At 40.9% G+C, this 18,001-nt stretch overlaps 1 protein-coding gene across 1 annotated transcript in view; it reads left to right on the top strand.

Annotated features, from left to right (window-relative positions):
* Window positions 1–1,165: 1,165 nt before the first annotated feature.
* The window catches only part of IPO11 (importin 11), a 131,774-nt gene continuing 114,938 nt past the window's right edge, over window positions 1,166–18,001 (top strand). Inside the window, exon 1 of the mRNA XM_079787904.1 lies at window positions 1,166–1,331. The gene's annotated coding sequence lies outside the window, so the exon portion shown is untranslated. The remainder of the gene's footprint in view (window positions 1,332–18,001) is intronic.

The following is an 18,001-nucleotide window of genomic DNA, read 5'->3' as shown; positions in this document are numbered from 1 at the left end:
AAATACTTTTTTTTACCTTTCAGAAGATAGTTAAGCCCCCCAAACCACCAACCCCCCACCAAAAAAAAAAAAAGGAAACCCCACAATATCATCCAACTGATCATAAAATCCTGTTAGCTCTTTAGCATATATTTATTCCCAAAAAGGAGACCATCCTGGATGTAATCCACTCTTTTCTCAATGCATTGTGAATGTGTTAACATGTCAACAAATCCACGTCCACATAATTTTTCATGGCCAATTTGTATTTTATTACATATGCACACATCATGATTTATCATTTATTTTTTGGTGGTCATTTAGGTAAATTTTTTATATTTGCTTTTAAAAACAGTCCTGTATGATGAACATCCTTACAATGCAGAACTTATGATTGTCTGGCTCAAATCTTAACACAGACTCTTAATCCTGGTAGCTGTGTGACCTTAGGCAGGTTACTTGACTTCTCTGTGCTTTAGTTTCTTTATCTGTAAAATGGGCATGATGAAAAGCACCTCAAAGGATTGACTTGACGATTAAAAGTTATGATTCATGTAAAGGTTTTAATACTGTTTCTGGAACATACTAAATGCTCAATAAATGTTATCTACTGTTATTAACCTTTATAAACACAACTATTTCCTCACAACTTCATTCTAAAGATAAGAAAACTTAGGTCACTAAGCTAGGTAGTAGCAGAGGCAGGGAGAAGTGGACTTCCTTTTTAATCTTTCCATCCTTGCTATTATTCTGGAATAGAGCGCCCCAGTATAGGGACCTTAAAAAATAAATATTCGTGAGAGGGTTGACTGATGATAGTTTAATAACTGGATTATTTTAATAACTCTTCTTTGCAGAGACGGACCCGTAAAACAATGCCGTTTAGCAGCTGATATCTAGAATAGGGAAGGGTAAATGGTTCGTATTTAAACTTCCGTCAACCCAGGAGACGATTTTTCCCGGAGTCGGGCAACCCGGACCTATGATTTCTCTGGTTACAGATCCCGCTGAGTCCTGGCTCTCCGCCCTCTCTACTGCGCAAGCGCACACTGCTGACTCAGCCAACCGGCGCCTTTGGTTTCGAAGAGGAAGCCCCGCCCCTTTCTTCCCTCCGCTGTCCAATCGCCTCCTCGGTTGGCCTTCTCCCCGCGCCGTGGATGTGTGACGCAGTATTCGGGCGTCCACATCGCGTGGAGCTGCGACGCCGAACATGGCGCGTTCCTAGAAGCGGCTTTCGGCATCAGTAGGCGGCGGCGAGGGGACTGGAAGCGTGGGGCGCCGGACCAACCGACGCCGCTTCGTGCTGGGGAGTGGAAGCGGGAGAGACGGGCCGTGCCGGACCGAACCAACCGGTGAGGCTCCCGCCTGAGATCCCCGGAACGCAGGAGTAGAAGGGAGGAGTGGGCAGGGCGGCGGAGACTCGAGAGACCCGGGAGAACCGTGGGGCTACCGGGAGAGGAGGGGTAGCCGTGGCGCGGCGAAGGCCTGCGGGCTTGGTTCTTGGCGTAACCCTAGGAACCCGTGGGAGCTCGGGGCTGTGCCAGTCGGACCGGAGCGGGAAGCATGGTCACGGAGGAGTCGGGGTGCAGGAAGGCTGGCACTGGGTGCCAAGAGAGGAGAGCGTAGGGTGCCCATTTGTGGCTGCGGTTGCGGGCCAGGGTGGTGCATTTGCCCTTGAGGGATAGAGACCGTGGTCATCTTTAGTATAAGACCACTACTAATAGCCATGCTGGGGAAGCTTTAATTAAACGTTAGACCCTTGCTAGCCTTTAATGAACAAGTGAAGGAAGTTTACACATTTTCAGCGAGGACCTGCTTGCTGAGGTATGGCCGCCAGTGCTCAAGCCCAGCGGTTTCTGCAGCTTTATATTTGGGGGGTCTTGGGTGATTCAGCAAATCTATTTGAGGCTCATTGCATTTATTTATTTTTTATGACATGGTGATTTAGGGAAGTATTATTTCAAAATGACTTGACCAAATAGCTAGGACCGGTAAATTGTTTGCTAGTGCCAAGATTGCTGTTTGACATATTCTCTCCCCACCCCAGTTTAAAGGAGCTCAGCTGTAGTGCGGTAAAGTCCTTGACATTTGGTTATTCTTCAGAAGGGAATAAGGAAGAGCGTTTTACAGCCATACTTTTTTTTTTCTTCTTGAATAAGGAAGGTCACTCCTCCATTTTCACATTATTTCAAACCTCTGTTTAGTACAGAGGTTTCAAATTAAGGACAGAGTGACTACAATATAAGATATTCATTGCATGATGTCTTTTCTTACATCTTTAGTCACTGAGGAAGATTTCTGTGAAATTACAATGAAAATCTCTCCTTATTGGTTGTGATAGGATTGTGGAATTCCCCCCCGCCCCCGCCCGCAACCTAGCATAGGGAATAATAGAAACAGTTTAATTATAGCAATGCATTGTGGCAATATGTTGTAGCTCTAGGGCAGCTGGACTGCCCTGTCCTAATTAGACTTCCTATAGCAGACTAGAATTCTTCACCAAAACCGAATTTAGTTATGGTAATACGATTAGAAGTTCTAAACAAATATGTGAAGATTATTTTATAATTAATGTAAAAATCCTTAGAGTATGTGATATAGTGAATGGGTATGCCTTCAGATTAAACCAGAATGCAAAAGAATGCTTGTAGGATGAGATGCTAAAGAGTCTTCCAGAGATAAATACATGTATTTTTCCATAAATAAAAATATTCATGTTTTGGTAGATAATGTTTGATTAGATTTTAACCTTTGAGTTGTATGTATGTATGTGTGTGTCTGTGTGTGTGTTTGTATTTATCTTGGGCTTCTCTTAATTTCTTGTTATTGCTGGCAATATTATTCATTCCTTTCTTTTTTCTGTCTGCACCAAATGGGGATTGTCAGTTAATATCAGGTGTTCCAGGGAATAGCAAGACACACTTAGTGCAGGTGTGAGTCTGAAGTGTCTTTGTTTGGTTTTGTAATGCCAGACTGATGACAGATAAGCTCACAATTACAAGCTTTGTAGAGTTTGAGCTGGATCAGTGTTCTCCACTCTTGCTACTCAGAGTGTGGTATATGGCCTCACCTGAGAATTTGTTAGAAATGCACAATCTCGCCCTAGCCGGTTTGGCTCAGTACATAGAGCGTGGGCCTGTGGACTGAAGGTTCCCAGGTTCGATTCCCGTCAAGGGCACATGCCTGGGTTGCGGCTTGGTCCCTGGTAGGGGGCATGCTGTAGGCAGCTGATCAATGACTCTCATCATTGATGTTTCTCTCTCTCCTTCTCCCTTTCTCTCTGCAAGCAATTAAAAAAAAAAAATATATATATATATATATATATATAAAGAAATGCACAATCTTAGTCTTAATCCCAGATCTACTAAATCAGAATTTGCATTTTAACAAAGTGCTCTACATGATATGGCACTAGTTTGGTAAAGAAGACTGAGGTCATGCACAAACCTGCATTAAAATTATAGCATCATTTATTTTTATTTGAGGTGATCTTTTGCTGATTATTGAGTCTCATGTATCTGGTTGAAGAAATAAGGCCTAGTAAGGGTAAGTGACTTGCATAAGGTCACACATATCTAGATTTAAAACCCAGGTTCTGACTCATTCCAATGCTTTTTGTTTGGCAGATTATTAAAACTGAACCAAAGCATTCATGAATGACAGCTAGGTATTCACTCAACAACCAACATTTATTGAGTAATGGGCAGGCAGTCCAATAATCCTGTGTGTCTCTAATAACTACTTTGGTTTCCTTTGGTGGTTATTAACCCACCATCTCTTCTCTTCCTTACTCTTTCCTGGATAATGTTGCTTTCTACTTCACAGAGGAAATGAAAGACATTGGTGGGAACTTCATTGCTTTTTTCCTGTTTCATCCTCAAACGTGTCTATCTCTACCTGTCCATCTTTAATTGTGCTCTTAGTTTTTTCTCCTCAGTGACAGTGTTTCCTCAGTGTATCAGTTTGCTAGGACTGTCATAACAAAATACTTTGGATTGGGGGACTTAAACAACAGGAATTTATTTTCTTACAGTTTGGAAGCCTGGAAGTCTAAGATAAAGGTCCATTGGGATTGGCTTCCTCTGAGGCCTCTCTGCTTGATTCACTGATGTCAACCCTCTTTCTGCCTCTTTTCATGGTCATACTTTGTGCACTAGAACCTCTGGTATCTTTTATTTTAATGAGGATGATGGCCTAATTTTAACTTAATCACTTCTTCAAAAATCTTATCTCTAATATTGAATATACTGGGGTGAGGGCTCCAACATATCAATTTTGGGGGAACACAATCCATAACACTTGGTTAATCCCCTTTTTTGTGGTGGATTGGCACTAACTTATCAGGATTTAAACACTCATCTTAAATTCTCACTCTAGATTCATCTTCAGTTTCATCTGTAGTTATTTCCTTAAGTTTCTTGAAAGTTGTCTATATTCATTTTTTCCACCTCCTTATTACTTTTTTCCTTCAATATATTGAAGTCTGGTAATCCACTTTAGTCATTGAATTTAATGGGGGTGATGGTCACCATTGATCTCTTTGTTTTGAAATGTACTAGAATCTTTTAAATCATTTGACATTTTGACTAGCTGTCCTTCTTTGAAAATGCTCTTAGGTTTCTGCAACACTGTGGTCTCCTTATTTTTCTCCTACGTCTTGACGATTCTTTCCTTGGTTTATTTTTCTGTCTTCTCTGACTACTGGGATATTTGTTTCACTACTGCCTCTCCCCACTTTCCTTGAATGGTCTCATCCCTAATGACTTCAACTGCTATCTATATTTTAATGACTCCCAAATCTGTCTTTTTAGGACATACCGCTTTTCAACTCTGACATGTTGTTGTCTTAAGAAACTTAAATTCATGTGAAAAATTATATATCTCAAACTTTCTGAAGTTGCTTCTCTTCCTCCTGTGATCCTTAATGTACCACTCAGTTGGAGATACCCAGAATCTTAATTTTTCTGTCTTATTACCCTGTATATGCTACCCTTCCCTTGCTTAACTATCTAATTATTATTATTTTTTAATAATTTTATTGACTTTTTACAGAGAGGAAGGGAGAGGGACAGAGAGTTAGAAACATCGATGAGAGAGAAACATTGATCAGCTGCCTCCTGCACACCTCCTACTGGGGATGTACCCGAAACCAAGGTACATGCCCTTGACCGGAATCGAACCTGTGACCTTTCAGTCCACAGGCTGACGCTCTATCCACAGAGCCAAACCAGTCAGGGCAACTATCTAATTATTTATCAAATCTTGTTGTACCTCTTTCATCTACCTTTTCCCTGTGGTTGCTATCTTGATTCAGATTATCATTATTATCTGCACGTTTGTATAAACCCCCTAAATAATTTCCTTGCTTCCAAGGATGCATACTATCCCTCTCCACCCTTCCTTTTTCTGTAGGCAGATTGTGCTGTTCTGCAGTACATCTATGCAGAGTTTCAGATTAAAATTCAAACTACCAATCCTAGGAAATAAGAACCTTAGTGATTTGGGCCTTGCTTCCTTTTGCTTTCACTTTCTGTTGTTTTCTGCCTCTTATTTTTCTGTCATGCTTAACTATTTACAATTTTAACTATTTATAATTCTTCAGAAATGTTAGGATGCTTTTTAAAATTGAGACATTTACATGTTTGTCTACTAGAATATATACCTGTCTGACAGACACCCATACTCCTCTGGGTAACTCCTACTCAGCACAAATGCTGCCTTGTTCCCTCCTGGGAAGCCTTACCCAACCTCCATATGTGAGTTAGGCCTTTTACATTCTTTTATAACAGCTTATTATAGTGCTTACTCGAGACCCTGGGGCAGACCAGGCCTTGCCGCACGCCTGCTGCCCCAGCGGGGCTGAGGGGACTGGGCGCTTCCATCTTGTGGCTGTGGGTGCTGCCATCTTTGAGGGTGTGACAGTCAATTAGCATATTCCCTCCTTATTGGTTGTGGGTGCCACCATCTTTGAGGGTGGGACAGTCAATTAGCATATTCCCTCCTTAATGGCTGTGGGTGCCCCCATCTTTGAGGGTGGGACAGTCAATTAGCATATTCCTTCCTTATTGGCTGTGGGTGTTGCCATCTTTGCGACGGCATGAGGGTCAATTAGCATATTTCCTCTTTATTAGATAGGATACTATATATTGCAATTGTCTTTTTTCCTCTCAGATTTGACTGCAAAGACTCTCTTATTTGTCTTTCAGAGTAATGCCTGGCCAGTAGAAGCTCTTTCATTGTTGAATGCAAGTTTGTAACTTATAGACTCTGGAGGTTAGAGTGGGCTTGAAAAATCAGAGACTTTTAAATGTGTGTGTGTGCCCTAGCCAGTTTGGCTCAGCAGATAGAGCTTTGGCCTGTGGACTGAAGGGTCCTGGGTTTGATTCTAGTCAAGGGCACGTGCCTGGGTCGCGGATCAATCCCCAGTAGGGGGTATGGGGGATGTACAGGAGGCAACCGATCAATGATTCTCTCTCATCACTGATGTTTCTCTTTCTCCCTCTCCCTTCCTCTCTGAAATCAATAAAAACATAAGAAAAAAATTGTGCATGTGTGTGTGTGCCCCCTATGACCAGGTTATATCCTGGTTTCATTTTTGCGCCTTTATACAACTAGAAGCAGAGATTGGGATTTAGTCACTAAACTCATTTATTTAACAAATATTTATTCATCACTTTAAAAAATAACTTTAAAACGTGTTTTCATTAATTATTTTAGAGAGAGAGGAAGGGAGAGGGATAGAGAGATAGAAACATCGATGAGAGAGGAACATTTATCGGCTGCCTCCTGCACGCCCCCTCCTGGGGATGGAGCCCACAACCCAGACATGTGCCCTGACTGGGAATCAAGCCAATGACCTCTTGGTTGATAGGTTGACACTCAACCACTGAGCCATACTGGTTGGGCTATTCATCACTTTTCTTTTTTTAAAAAATATTTTTATTGATTTCAGAAAGGAAAGGAGAAGGGAGAGAGCGAGAGAAACATCAATGATGAAATAGAATTATTGATTGGCTGCCTCCTGCATGACCCCTTCTGGGGATTGAGCCCGAAACTCAGGCATGAGCCCTTGATCCGAATTGAACCTGGGACCCTTCAGTCCACAGGCCAACGCTCTATTCATTGAGCCAAACCGGCTAGGGCTATTCATCACTTTTTATATGTGCCAGTTACTGTTCTACATTCTAGTAATACACCTTTGAAGAAATCAAAGTCCTTGGTCTTTGGAACTTAAATTCTAATCAGGAGAGCCTGGACAATAAACACATATATATTTGAATGTCGAATAGTTAAACGTGTTATTTATAAAATTACAAAAGATACCTATACCAGAGAGAGTCTGCGTTGAATGATGAGCTATTTTAGATTGGGCAGTCAGGGAAGATTGATTAGTTGATAACTTGAGCAGAGACTGATTGAAGTTAAAGAACAAGACATGCAGATATCTGGAGGAAAGAAGTTTTCCAGCTAGTATGGAATTGCGGGGTCGTAGGATATAACCTGGTCATAGAGGACCTAACACACATACACACACACTTAATTTCATTAGCAATGGCAAATTGTTTTTCAAAGTGGTTGTACCAATTTATGCTTCTAGCAGCAAGACATAAGGGTTTCTACTTCTGTACACTTTTTTTTTTTTAATATATTTTATTGATTTTTTACAGAGAGGAAGGGAGAGGGATAGAGAGTTAGAAACATCGATGAGAGAGAAACATCGATCAGCTGCCTCCTGCACACCCCCCACTGGGGATGTGCCCGCAACCAAGGTACATGCCCTTGACTGGAATTGAACCCGGGACCCTTGAGTCCGCGGGCCGACGCTCTATCCACTGAGCCAAACCAGCCAGGGCTACTTCTGTACATTCTTGCCAACACTGAATATTTCAGGAATTTGTAATTTTTGTCCATCAGATTATAAAGTAATATTTCAAATTTTTAAAAATTTCTGATAACCAGTGAGGTAGTATTTCTTCTGATATTTTTAACCATTTAGCTTTTCCCGTGTATGAATTGTGTATATCCTTTGTCCAATTTTCTTTTGTATTTCTTGTATTGTTGGTTCACAAGGTTTTCATGTATATTCTGTATAATAAATCTTTGCTGCAGTCATATCAAATTTTTTCTCCTAATCTTCACCTTGCTAACTTTGTGTATGGTGTTTTCATTGGCTATTAATTTTGGTTTTCAATTTTTGATGTAGTATAATTTTTCAGGGAGATAAGCTATAATCTTGATGTCGTATTTTTGTTCTTAGGTCTAAAGCTAAAATAAAACAACCCCAAAACAGTTAATTTCACTTGAGGTATCAATGAACAGTAGTACTATGTTCAAAAAGAAAAATTTTGTAGCCAGTAGAGAATGTTGGATTTGGATAGGAGACTTGAATTCTAGGTCCCAGAAATGTCTAATGAGCCTGTGACCTTAGAGAAGTTGCAGTTTATCTCCTTACCATTTGGGACATAGTTTCTTTCTTTCTTTTTTTTTTTTTAAATATATTTTATTGATTTTTTTATAGAGAGGAAGGGAGAGGGATAGAGAGCTAGAAACATCGATGAGAGAGAAACATCGACCAGCTACCACCTGCACACCCCCTACTGGGGATGTGCCCGCAACCAATGTACATGCCCTTGACCGGAATTGAACCTGGGACCTTTCAGTCCGCAGACCGACGCTCTATCCACTGAGCCAAACCGGCTTCGGCTGGGACATAGTTTCTTGATCAATAAAACAAAATGCTTAAATTAGATATACTTACTCTTTAGAGAACAGTCATGGCTAGCTCCATGGTGATAGAAAAATTATTTTAATGATTCAAAACATTTTAATGTAGAATAGTATCTAATTGTGGGGACATTACTGGGCATGCAACCTATACATGTTTTAATGAATTAATTTTTATGAGTGCAGTGACTCCTGAGGCTAAACTCTCAAAACAATGAGATTCTCCTAAGACAGAACGAGGCCAGTAATTGGAAACTACCAGTCAAAGATGTGTATGTTTGGACAGGATCTAGTTGATATCAGTATGTTTTCTGCCTCCTATTCTTTTAAAAAATAATAATAATAATAATAATAATAATAATAATAATAAAATATATATATATATCCTCTCTAATAAAATGGTAATATGCAAATTAACCATCACTCCGCTACATAAGCCACACTCACCAGCCTAGCCACGCCCACCAGCCAATCAGGGCGAGTATGCAAATTAACCCCCACCCAAGATGGCTACAGCCACAGAGAGCAAGGTTTCCCAGGTAACAGAGCAAGCCAAGCTTTCCATAGCCATTGCAGGCCTAAGCCTCCACTCAAGCTACAAAGTTTCAATTATAGAAGGTAAACAAATTCAAACAAATGGCGGCAGAATGGAGCTTGAGAGAGCAGGCCAGGGTTGCCGGCAGCAACAGGGGAAGCAAAGCTTTCCGCACACCCTGGCCGGGCTCACCCGCTTAAGGCTACAAAGTTTCAATTGTAGAAGGTGAATTAACTGCCACAGAGATGGCTGCCGCCCCGGAGGGAACAGCAGGCTTGGCTCCGCTCCAGCCTACAAAGTTTCAATTGTAGAAGGAAAATAAATTCCAGATACCAGGGCCTCCCCTTGGGTTGCCAAGGGGCGGGGCCAGCCTGCAAACCACCACAGGCCCCTCGCTCAGTCCGCCCCACGCCCCAAGGGAACCCCACCCTGATCCGGGACACCCTTCAGGGCAAACCAGCTGGCCCCCACCCGTGCACCAGGCCTCTATCCTATCTAATAAAAGAGTAATATACAGATTGGTCATCACTACAACACACAATATAGCTGCCCCCATGTGGTTAAAGATCCTGCCCCCATGTGGACACAAGATGGCCACTACAAGATGGCCAGCAGGAGAGGGCAGTTGGGAGGCACCCGGCCTGCAAGGGAGGGCAGTTGAGAGGGACCAGGCTTGCAAGGGAGGGCATTTGGAGGTGATCAACCCTGCAGGAGAGGGCAGTTAGGGGTGACCAGGCCGGCAGAGGAGGGAAGTTGGGGGCAAACAGGCTGGCAGGGGAGCAGTTAAGCATCAACCAGGCTGGTAGTGGAGTGGTTAGGGGGTGATCAGGCTGGCAGGCAGGTTAGGGGCAATCAGGAAGGCAGGCAGGCAAGCAGTTGGGAGCCAGCAGTCCTGGATTGTGAGAGGGATGTCCGACTGATCGGGCCTAAACGGGCAGTCGGACATCCCTTCAGGAGTCCCAGATTGGAGAGGGTACAGGCTGGGCTGAGGGACAACCCCCCGCCGTGCACGAATTTCGTGCACCGGGCTTCTAGTATACACATAAATATATATATACTTTTTGTATTTGTAAGTAAATTATATATATAATGTATATATATATATATATATATAATATATATATGCTTATTTACTTATTTTTAAATTTAATTTATTTTTTTATTGTCTAAAGTTTTACATATGTCTCATTTTCCCCCAATTGACACCCCCCCAAGCCATTCCCACCCTGTGCGAGCCCCCACCGCCCCAGTGTCTGTGTCCATTGTTTATGCTAATATGCATGCATACAAGTCCTTTGGTTGCTCTCTAACCCTCCCCCCCTTTTAACATATATTTTTATTGATTTTAGAGAGGAAGAGAGAGAGAGAAACATCAATGATGAGAGAGAATCATTGATCAGCTGCCTCCTGCACACACCCCACTGGGGATCGAGCCCACAACCTGAGCAAGTGCCCTTGACCGGAATCGAACCCAGGACCCTTCAGTCCACAGGCCGACACTCTATCCACTGAGCCAAACCAGCTAGGGCCTCCTATTCTTTTTTTACAAATATATTTTTATTGATTTCAGAGAGGAAGGGAGGGAGAAAGAAATGGAAACAACAATGATTAGAGAGAATCATTGATTGGCCGCCTCCTGGACACTCCCCACTGGGGATAGAGTCTGCAACCAGGGCATGTACCCTGGCCGGGAATTGACCTCCTGGTTCATAGATCGATGTTCAAGCACTGAGCCACATCAGCCGGGCCCTCCTAATCTTTTTGTAGAGTTGGGCTGTAGATCACAAGTTGACTTGCAGGAATTTAACTATCCTTGAAAAAATAAATGACATCTTCCTCTAATCTCTCTGCTCTAGTAATACGTGGAAAATATTACATTGCTTATGCATTTTACTAAGAGGCTTCTCATCAAGTTTTTATTTGTCCAATACCTGTTCTTTCCTGGAGGAAAATTGGAGCTCTTTTAAGTTATTAATGTTCCATTTTCTCAATGGCTTATATTGGCCATATTTATTCTTCTCTTAAAGTGGAATTCTGCACTTCTTTTCTCATCAGGTGATTTGATCCCTTTCCTCATATTACTCTGACCTGTTCTTGTTCCATTTTCTCAGTCTCCTTTATGCTAAAACACTGCCTATGTTATTACATTTTCTTAAATTCTGTTATAATTAGTTTGTGTAAAGCTCAAAACATTCAGGTCTTTAGCTCACTTTGTCTTTTTATAGAAAGTACTTTTAATGATTCAGTATTTAACTACAGAAGTAGAGACAGTGCTGTAAGGAAGTTTTTTGCTTGTCATGTTTTGCCTTATGGTAAGGTTTTCATATTTTGAATCCCGTATTTTTTGTTATTAATTTATTCTTTAGGTTCCCATTTGTTTCTTTTCCAAAGGAGCTCTTTCACAGAACTTATTGACCTAACTTCTTGAACCCTAAAAACCCTTGCTGTATTTCTAGATGGTTGTCCTGGCCAAGTGGTCCCTGCGAATTCCATTGTCCTCCTCTTTCCCTGTCCTGGAAGGGAAAAGGATGCTTGGAATATACTCTTTGGGATGTAGCACTTACTTCTTACCATCAGGTGGCACTGCAGATTACTCACTTTATTTTTACATTCTTAGGAATGGTAGATAGATCTAGTAATGTGTTATCTGGTAAAGAAACAAGTTGATGTGGAACTGTCATGGAGAAGACTTAGAAATGAAGTTAAACTAGGCATTACAATTGAAACTAATACAAAATAATATTGATAAGATAAGAAAAAATAAAAATGTATCACTAAAACAAGAAAAGATGAAATTTAAGACACTATATTCTAACAAATAGAAACTTATTTTTCTTTAATGAAAGTGTATTGTATATAATATGTGAAGTTTAAAGGAAAGTAATAAATTAGAACATTTTGTTTGGTTTTATTTTTCTCACACTTAAATATTTTAAACTACTGTTTTTATAAACACTAAATAGTAGAATATTAAGTGCTTCTTAGAGATGACTGAGTTAAAACTGCTGTTTGATTACAAGATTGAGGCCCCTGAGTGAGGAAATGTTTTTTGGTAAACATTGTTATCACAAACCTAGATAATCTGGCAGAACTGTTTTATCAATTCTTGTTACCGAAGACCAAGTTTGTAAGCCTTTTCTCCTGAACTTTTATGATGAGAGTGTAGTTAGTGACTACATTATCTATTTAACTGTGCTATATTTAGTATATTGCCATGATTTATTTGTATGTGCTTGGCAAAAGAAATATGTAATGATTTGAAGTTATTGAGAATTTGGAATATTTTAGAGGAGTAGGGAAGAGAAATGAAGCAAATTTTCCCATGGAAATTTAGAATAAGTTTAAAGTGAAAATTCTTGGTCTTTTTAAAAATGTTTTTGTATTTTTTTCTAAACCTTTTTTTTTTTTTTCATCATAAAGGTAAAGTATGTAGATTATAAAAACTTTCTTGTCCTGGCCAGGTAAAATGCGGAGTGACTGCTGATGGGAATGTGGTTTCTTTTGGGGATAATGAAAATATTCTTAAATTAATTGTAGTGATGGTTGCACAACTCTGTGGATATACAAAACCCACTGAATTGTATACTTCCAGTAAGTGAATTGTATGATCTGTACTTTATATCTTAATAAAGATGTTTTTTTTTTATATCCTTTGACTATGTAAATGCCAAAGTCATCAAGAAACAAGGAAAAATGAGGAAACAAAAAAGCATTTGGCTGGAGTATCATCAACAATAATTGATGTTAATTCAAAGCAAGGAAGAGTATTTGTTCAAGAAATTAAATCAAAATTAAAGACATAGACTTTGGACATCAGCCAGGGTTCCAAAGATGCCAGTATTATTCAAATCCATAATATACATTTTGAATTCATTACAGTTTCTCAACAGAGATAGTCTGGCAGTTGGACAAGAAAATTCTTCTGGTCCCAGCCGGTTTGGCAAAGTGAACAGAGCATCGGCCTGCTGACTGAAGGGACCCAAGTTCAATTCCGGTCAAGGGCACCTGCCCGGGTTGCCGGCTCAATCTCCCGGCTCCCTTCCTCTCTGAAATCAATTAAAAATATATTTTAAAAAAATTAGAAAAGAAAATTCTTCTTTGTGTATACATTATAGGTTGTTTAGCATCCCTGTATATTATATGTAAATAACACTTCCTAAGGATTGTTTTGACTAAAGATACTGCCATAAATCTTCAATTTTTATTGTAATCTTACACCTTTTTCTAAGTCAGTTTGCTTACTGCTTTAACATATAATATTGGGGTGGGGTTATTGTTTGTGTGGAATCTCCTAAAACTAAGGTCAAACTCAGATAATGTAGTAGTCTAAAGAAAATCATCATGGCTGAAATTAAAATCACTGCAGGTCTAAGACATCTTTTTGCTGGTGGCAGGCAGAGGTGCTGAGTTTCCTTGTCTGTGTTTCTTTTAATGAAAATAGTAAGTTCTCAACTAGAGGCACATGTGTATATCTTTAGATTTTAGAATTGGGAAGTATCTTACAGAAACAAGCCTAGGAAGTCCAGTAACAGGCATGAGTATCGGCTCTTTCACATATTGCTAGTTTGTTTAGACTTCTATAGAATCAAAGAATAGAATAAACCTACTAATGAATAAATTGAACTGATTCAATTGTGAAGTACTGTAGAGAGAAGGGCAAAATGCCTGTCCTTTTAATTTTTCACCTCCTTTTCTATTGTGCTTAGAGAAGAGTTTAGATTTTGAGTAATTCTCTTCTGTAGCCAATAAAATAGAGGCAGTGTTTCTTCTCTCATGATTTTGAAACCGTACAAATGAATGAAAAATCAAAGCAACCTCATTATTTATATTATCAATTAAAAAACTTAGGCAAATTTAATCTTGCTGTTTGCTTGGTTGTCCTAAGGGTGTTGGTTATTGATAGGAATGCTGAAAGGAAAAGGATACATTCCTTTAACATGTAGAGATTTTTCTTACTACACATAGACCTCTGCACAGAGGAGACATAACAGTGCTTCCACTGGGAGAGACTAGCTTCCCTGGCCTTCAGGTGTAGATCCTGTGAAGATGATCTCTGTGAAGATCCTGGCAAGTCCTTTGGGAAATACATTTAGCCATTCCCACAAGTTAGTTATGTCTGCCTGACTTCTCTCTCCTACTCTGCCTCCCTTGTTTTCTCCCTTCTCTCCCTCCTGTTATTTTCTTCCTCCACCACCTTTCATTATCACTCTCAGTTCTCTTTTGGAGACTGGTTATGTCTGCTTCAATACTAGGTGCAAATAACAGTAGAAACCCTATTACATTTCTGCATGCTAATTTTAATGGTCACTAGTAGTCATCCATCTTTTAAGCCAAATGAAGTTTATTTCCGCACTGTTACATTTGAATGACTCTATACATTGCTCCCCCTGTTCTTTGTTGCCATCACTGTCCTTTCAAGAGAATTCCACAGTTGAGTACTGTATGGATATTGAATGTGATCCTTTTAGGTTTCTGATGGATTCAGAGATCTTTTTGACACTTTCTTTAGGAACCTGTTGTGGGAGAACATGGTAGGTTTGTGGGTGTTTGGGAGTCGATGGTGTGGTGAGGCCATTTCGTGTGATAGTAGGAAGAGTTGGGATCCCAGAGAGTTGGTTATGGGGCCTCACTCTGCCATGTACTACTTTACTACACCACCTGGGAAGCTCTCCTATAGCTGTACCTTCTTCCTCGATAAAACAGTGATATTAGTCCACATGCCAGATTTGCTCTTACAGGTTTGTTTGGGATCTTTAAAACATTTACTAAGATTTATTTATGTGGTGTTTTTAATAATCCATTATAGGTCTGTCATTCCTGAATTAAGTTCTTTTTGATGATGCATTTAATCTGCAGTTTAGGAACTGATTGCTGCTTAGAGCTTTCCTTGTAAGTTAATTAGTGCTTAGAAATGTTTCCAGTAGAAGTTATGAAAGATGGTTTGTTTCTCAGACCTAACAGCCCTATTAACTGAAGCACTCATAGTAGTGATTCTGTGGGGGGAAATGTGCTCTGGGTTCTAACTGTTATTTTCGGAACTTATTTTTCACAGTTTGTTTTAATGATAAGAATATTTCTCTCTGCTTCCCACCTCAATCCTCCAGGATGAAACAAATCAGTTAATTAGCTGTCATGTGGTTCAGTGTGAAATACTTGATTGTTCAAAAATGGTCACTTTTCTTTTAATTTAATTTAATTTAATTTTTTAATTCTTTATTGTTTAAAGCAGCGGTCGCCAATCTTTCGGACCTCACCAATCATCAATGGTCCAGGACCACCGGTTGGCGACCGCTGGTTTAAAGTACCACATAAGTTTTTCCCCCATTGACCTCTCCCGGGCCATCCCCATCCTCCAGCACATGCCCTCACCCCGTGTCCATTGGTTATGCTTATATGCATGCATACAAATCCTCTGGTTGATCTCTTAACCCCGCCCCACCTTCCCTTGCCTTCCCTCTGAAGTTTGACGGTCTGTTTGATGCTTCTCTGTCTCTGGATCTATTTTTGTTCATCAGTTTATGTTGTTTATTATATTCCACAAATGAGTGAGATCAAGTGATATTTATCTTTCTCCAACTGGCTTATTTCGCTTAGCATAATGCTCTCCATGTCCATCCATGCTGTTGTGAATGGTAAGAGTTCCTTCTTTTTATAGCAGCGTAGTATTCCATTATGTAGATGTACCACAGTTTTTTAATCCGTTCATCTGCTGATGGGCACTTAGGCTGTTTCCAAATCTTAGCTATTGTAAATTGCGCTGCTATGAACATAGGGGTGCATATATCTTTTCTGATTGGTGTTTCTGATTTTTTTTTTTTGATATATTCCTAGAAGTGGGATTACTGGGTCAAATGGGAGTTCCATTTTTAATTTTTTGAGGAAACTCCATACTGTTTTCCACAGTGGCTGTACCAGTCTGCATTCCTACCAACAGTGCACGAGGGTTCCTTTTTCTCCACATCCTTGCCAGCACTTGTCATTTGTTGATGTTCAGTTTTCTTTATTCAGCAGATATTTATAAAGCATATATCATGTGTCTTACAGAGATGCTTTAGACCAGTGGTCGCCAACCTTTCGGACCTCACGGACCACCAGTGGTCCACGGCCCATCTGTGGACCACCGGTTGGCGACCGCTGCTTTAGACAGCAGTCCTGTTGCTCAAGGGAGTCAGTATTAGATAGTAATAAAGACTGATGTGGCTTTGGTATTAAAGTCTATCACTGCCACTTAATAGATTGTGACCTCTAGTCTGCTATTGGATCTCTGTATATTATTCTTTATTTTAGTCAGTGTATGCTTAATTTCTAGTTGGTCCTTTTTCATATCCTCGAGGGTCTCACTAAATTTATCGGCGGTTTCTAGAAGATTCTTGAAAAACCTTATAACCGTGGTTTTGAACTCTATATCTAGTAGTTTGCTTTCCTCCATTTCTGTCATTTGTTATCTGTTTCTTTGTCTCCACATTTTGGCTGCTTCCCTGTGTTTTTAGAGTGGCTTTGTGTGCTAGGTGTCCTATAGGGCCCAGTGGCTCAGCCTCCCCAGTTACCTGAGGTGGACACTCTTGGTGCACCGCTTTTTGGGCTGTGTGCACAGTCTTGTTGTAGTTAAGCCTTGATTGTTGTTGGAATCACTGGGAGGAATTGACCTCCAGGCCAGTTGGCTGTGAGGATCAGTTGTGTCTACGATGGGAGAACTTCTGTGCTGGAGACACCCTTATAGGGCAAGACTTGCTTCAGTGGGGCTTTGGTGCTCACTGAGTCTGCCCCTTGAGTGTGTCCCTTATGGATCTGAGGAGTTGTAATCTGGATGGTCCCACTCTGACCACTGGGAGATCCAAGGCGGTGCAAATTTAGCCTCTGCCTGAGGCCGTCCAGCGGAGCTACGGAGAGATCTGCAGATCCCTCTTCTTTGTTTGGGTTTTGGAGGTGCCCAGATGAGGCCCAGCTGTGAAGCAGTGCAAGCTGCTGTGGGGCCTTGGGCCTTCTTTTGGCCGCTCTGGGGCTCTCTGACCCAGCTGCAGTTTGTTAGGTAATTTTAGGTTGCAAAGGGCCAGGCCATTCATATGCAAAAGCCTCTGCACACAGCTTGGGTGGGGTGGGGTCTCAGGGCTGAGAAAACAGCAATGGCTTCCCGTTAGCCCTGCCCTAAGAGGCCCCTGATTCTCAGTGTCCTGTGGTAATCGCTGCAAGCACCTCTGGGAGAAAGCCGCCCTCGAGTTCCGCCGGAAGCCACACAGTCCAATTTCTCCCCGTATGAGTCTGGGTCCCTAGAGTCTCGCTCGGAACTGGAGTTCAGAGCACTCCGGAGCTTGTGTTTCCCTCCTGATTGAAAAAGCCAGCTGTGTACTCAGTTGCCAGCCCTCTTTCTGTGCGCCTCCGTACCTCTGCACTTGACTTCCACACCTCCTCTGAGTCTCAGTGTGCTTTTCTCTTTCCTTCTAGTTGTAGAATTTCCACTCAGCCAGCCTTCCTGTGGTTCTGGATGATGTCCATTTTGTCTTTTAGTTGTAGTTTTGAAGTGGTTGTGCGAGGCAGCAATTTCAGGTGTTTACCTATGCCGCCATCTTGGTTTCTCTCCAGATATTGGCTATTATTTTAAAACTTGAACTGTATTTTAGCTGTATTGAATTGAATTATGGGAATTTTAAGTAAGTGTATGGGTGGTACGTAGTACAGATAGAAATCCAGTAGAAACATGAAGGAGTAGGTGAATGATTGAAGTATAGGAGTAATTCAGAACATTGAAGCTCTTTCTCTGTTTCT

Source organism: Cnephaeus nilssonii, assembly GCF_951640355.1.
Source record: "Cnephaeus nilssonii genome assembly, chromosome: 2".
Lineage (NCBI taxonomy): Eukaryota > Metazoa > Chordata > Mammalia > Chiroptera > Vespertilionidae > Cnephaeus > Cnephaeus nilssonii.
Note: the sequence above shows the minus strand (reverse complement) of the source record. Positions and strands in the feature narration are given on the sequence as shown.